Here is a 5251-nt window from a genome sequence, read left to right as displayed (position 1 = left end):
ATTGGTGATGCAAGTTGGAAGCGATCACATTGAAAAAAGCATCAACATCACGATCAAAGGCCTTGACCCAATGAACTGCGTCTGTTAGTTTGTAATAATGTTTCATTCATATGAATGTGATGTAGGTAGTTAATATGACACAAATGTAATAATTGTGTTGGACATATGGCACTAATCACAATGTCTCACTGCTAGTCCAAAACATTTATTTCATTCTAGCAGTGTATGAATTCTTACCCATTAGCCAAATGTCAGCAACATGACTGAAAATTATACAGGACAGTTCATATTTTAGTATTTTTCAACCATGTCTGATGAAAATGTTGATAGTAATGAAATATTGATTTTCTGATATAAATGAAATGTTGATTTTCAGATAGAAATACAATGTTGATTTTCAGATAGAAATACAATGTTGATTTTCTGATAGATATGAAATGTTGATTTTCTGATAGAAATACAATGTTGAATTTCAGATAGAAATACAATGTTGATTCGCTGATAGTAATGAAATATTGATTTTCTGATAGAAATGAAATGTTGATTTTCAGATAGAAATACAATGTTGATTTTCTGATAGAAATACAATGTTGAATTTCAGATAGAAATACAATGTTGATTAGCTGATAGTAATGAAATATTGATTTTCTGATAGAAATGAAATGTTGATTTTCAGATAGAAATACAATGTTGATTTTCAGATAGAAATACAATGTTGATTTTCAGATAGAAATACAATGTTTTATTTTCTGATAGAAATACAATGTTGATTCGCTGATAGTAATGAAATATTGATTTCTGATAGAAGTACAATGTTGATTTTCAGATGGAAATACAATGTTGATTTTCTGGTAGAAATGAAATGTTAATTTTCTGGTAGAAATGAAATGTTGATTTTCTGGTAGAAATGAAATGTTGATTTTCTGATATAAATACAATGCTGATTTTCTGGTAGAAATTAAATGTTGATTTTCTGAAAGAAATACAATGTTGATTTTCTGATAATAATGAAATATTGATTTTCTGATAGAAGTACAATGTTGATTTTCAGATAGAAGTACAATGTTGATTTTCTGATATAAATACAATGTTGATTTTCTGATAGAAATGACAATGTTGATTTTCTGATAGAAATACAATGTTGATTTTCTGATAATAATGAAATATTGATTTTCTGATATAAATACAATGTTGATTTTCTGATAATAATGAAATATTGATTTTCTGATAGAAGTACAATGTTGATTTTCTGAAAGGGAGCAACAGACAGATTATTATACCGGAAAATAGGTTGATACAATCAAAAGTAGCTTTGTTAAGACATCTTTAAGTCAAAACAATTTCTTTGATGTGACTAATGAGGCAGGACATTCTTACTTTTAATGGAATACCAATTACTATTCTCAAATATACTTATTGGCATGAAAGAGTCAGGTTTATGCAGTAAGTGTATAGTCAAAAAAAATCATACTTATAGCAATAAGTAGGGTAGTATTACACAGTACTTATTATACAATGACTATTGACTAGTATTTATATACACTAGCATTTGGTACACATACCTATTGTTGTAATTGTCGAAGTACCAAGTAAATTCCTTACATATGTGGAAGAAACCATGATATTATGAAAATATCAGAAATATTTATAAATATTGGTAAAGTAAAGTAGTTTTGGTGTTAAGATTTGGGGCAATCTAGCATTACTATTATAATGTTGGTATATGTTACATCTAAAAAAGGTTTTGGAATTTATTTTTTGTTTCTGAAGATTTACCACAATTAAAGATAGATTCCCTTACTCATCTGGCAAATGGTGTCTGAAACATCTTTCGATAATCTATTCCAGATGATTAACCAAGTAGGAAATGAAATGAGATTGACCAACTAGGGATATGAGATTTATATAAATATGATTATCCTAAAAACTAAATCCAACATCTGACACTTTTTACAAATGATCTCATACTTTTAACAAATGATCTCATACTTTTAACAAATGATCTCAGACTTTTTACAAATGATCTCATACTTTTAACAAATGATCTCATACTTTTAACAAATGATCTCATACTTTTAACAAATGATATTATACTTTTAACAAATGATTTCATGCTTTTAACAAATGATCTCATACTTTTAACAAATGATATTATACTTTTAACAATTATCTCATACTTTTAACAAATGATATTATACTTTTAACAAATGATTTCATGCTTTTAACAAATGATCTCATACTTTTAACAAATGATATTATACTTTTAACAGATTTTCAGATTTTTTTCATGGAAACTTTTTACAAATGATCTCATACTTTTAACAAATGATCTCATACTTTTAACAAATGATCTCATACTTTTAACAAATGATATTATACTTTTAACAATTATCTCATACTTTTAACAAATGATCTCATACTTTTAACAAATGATCTCATACTTTTAACAAATGATATTATACTTTTAACAATTATCTCATACTTCTAACAAATGATATTATACTTTTAACAATTATCTCATACTTTTAACAAATGATATTATACTTTTAACAAATGATATTATACTTTTAACAGATTTTCAGATTTTTTTCATGGAAACTCTTGGAATTTTTTAGTACCCATGTACAATCAATTTGAAGCATACTAAAAAGAATACGTTAAAAAAAGTTACTACCAATTGATTTCAGATGAGGGGAATCCATGTTTAATTTATTCAGCATCTGTTTAACTTGCCTCCCATATTTTTGTAACTCTTAATGTCGGCTTAGTTTATTAGTGTAAGGTAATTTTATATCACCAATGTAAGAATGATGAAGATACTCTATAATAAGTTAAGAATCTGATTTTGAACAATGTTCCTTTTACAATTTATTAACCTTACTTATTGTGTCATTGTAATTTTGGGAGCAGACGTGGCTCGGTGAGTTTAATGCTTGCTCTCTAAACTAAGGTCCAGATTTGATCCCGACATGAACTGTGTTTCTAATTGAGGGGCTTCCATATAAAAATCATCTGAATTTGATCACAGCATAAATTCCTAAGATTTTCAACCATAGTTTTAATGCTGAAGGTTGGAGGGACTGGAGTTTTAGTGTAAAAAGTAACTTCAGATGGGAGAATAAACTGAAACACTATGTGGTACAAGCAATGCAAGTTCCCTTGACAATTGGATATGGACAAAGAGAAGGCATTGCTGTGTCAACATTAGACCAGGACAAGAAAAGTAGCACAAAAGACTCAGTTTCATACAAAAGAAATTTGACTAGGCATTAATCACAAATTTTATATCCTTATAAAAGAGGAATTGTGACCATTCTAGTAGGTAATGCATGTGAAATCAGAATTTCAGGATTTCTATAATGCTTCAAGAGGAATAGAAGAGACATGCACTGATCAAGCACTGTGCAGAATTGGCATGAAACCAAGACAAAACAAGTTTTGTTTCAGTTCCATGCTCATTCACAGGTATTATATTAATATTAAAAATAAACTATTTTACATGGGTCCATAACACCAAGATGAAATGGTCCAGTCTAACATCCAGCTCACAAGGACAAAAGATAGAATGGGTGAAATTTGGCTGGAACTGAAGTTTCAATGATATAGAAACAAACAGAAACACCCTTATTTATCATTAAGTATACGATAATCATACAATACAAAATTGTATATGCACACAATGAAGAAAATAAATGATATGTGTTCATCTTAAAACATTGTATTTGTATTTAATCTGGAGATTACAAGAAGAGATTTACAAGTCTTGTCAATGTTAGCTGGTTTGATGCTCGTATCTTTTCATCTTCTTTTCACTGTAGTTTTAATAGTTTGTCAACTGTTTGTTGATGGGAGTTGGGGTAAGAGACAAGTCAGAGTTTGAATTGTTAACTTTTGTTGATTTGTACTGATATCACTTTATCACTTAGATGTTATTAAATATATTTATCTCTTTGTACGTTTATAGTTAGTGTGTTATAGCAAACAAAAATCCACCCTCATGTCGTGGTATTGTACATGTTCATTATGGGTATTAATATGAATACCTGTATGGGTGCAAAGGGGAGCCCTTCGTTTTGTCTGATAACTATTTTGACATTTGTGGACTGGAGTAGGGTCAGAAAAACATGGCTGTGTTTTTATGGAGATTTTCCGCACCTCCAACTGTGCTGGGTTTTCATACCTTGGACTAATATTTGGTAGAATAGGGTTAGAATATTTTATAAACCATTGGTACATGGGCATTGTCTCCTCAACATGCCAACCGTTTCTACCATGTTTCACTTGAGCAGGAAGTGAAGAAATTAAAGAGTTAAGAATCCAACATTCTCTATAATGGACTTCCGTTATAATTTGTGATCAAACAAATCTTACGTCTGCTGCTTAATTATTATTAGTTTACATTATTGTAATCCAATACTTGCAATTATGCAAACCTTTGTGAGAGTAACATAAATTCTGATGTAGTTATTTTACAAAAGACTTTTGGTTGTTTCAACTGCACGCGTCTGCTCTGTTTTATTTGACCCAAGGTGCAATTCTACATTATTGACAAAGATCATTGAAAATGTTAGTTGTAATTTGTTGAATAGAGTGGTCATGAACATATTTGTGAATATAAATGGCTGACAAACAATTTGAATTATCATATTCAAGTATGACTAAGGTTTACATACTTGAAATCTTGTTTAAAGTCAAGAAAATTTTTTCTTTCCTTGATAGCTTAGTTATTGCAACTACACAGCATCAATCCAACAATGGCCTTATTGTCTTCTTTCATCCGTCTTCATTAGCCCACATGGTGCAGAAAAGTAGAACGTAAAACTCTATTCATTTCATTTCATTTCATGAAAAAATCAATGAATTTTCAATATGGTAATGGTCAACTGGTGATGCGAAGCATTTCATACGATTTTCTATAAAAGACATGTGCAAAACTTTTCTGCACCTAATTGAGCTAATGAAGATGGGCAACGCCATACAGTGTGCATTGAGGAAATTTGGCAGAACACCGGCATTAGCCTACTCTTTTTAGATTTCCAATAAGGGATCTTTAACGTGCACAGTTTGTAGCACACAGAGCCTATATATATGTCCCATCAGAACAATAAGGCATGTGCAAATCACTTGTATTCAAAAATTGATTCACATTATAGCCTGAGAATCAACAGACACATTAGGAATGCTCAGGTCAGTGAAAATGCTGTCTTTTAGTCTAGACTCAGTAAAAATTTCCTTTTCAGGGTATTAGGTG

This window comes from Lottia gigantea, assembly GCF_000327385.1.
Source record: "Lottia gigantea unplaced genomic scaffold LOTGIsca_47, whole genome shotgun sequence".
Taxonomy (NCBI): Eukaryota; Metazoa; Mollusca; class Gastropoda; family Lottiidae; genus Lottia; species Lottia gigantea.
This window is presented reverse-complemented; position numbering follows the sequence as displayed.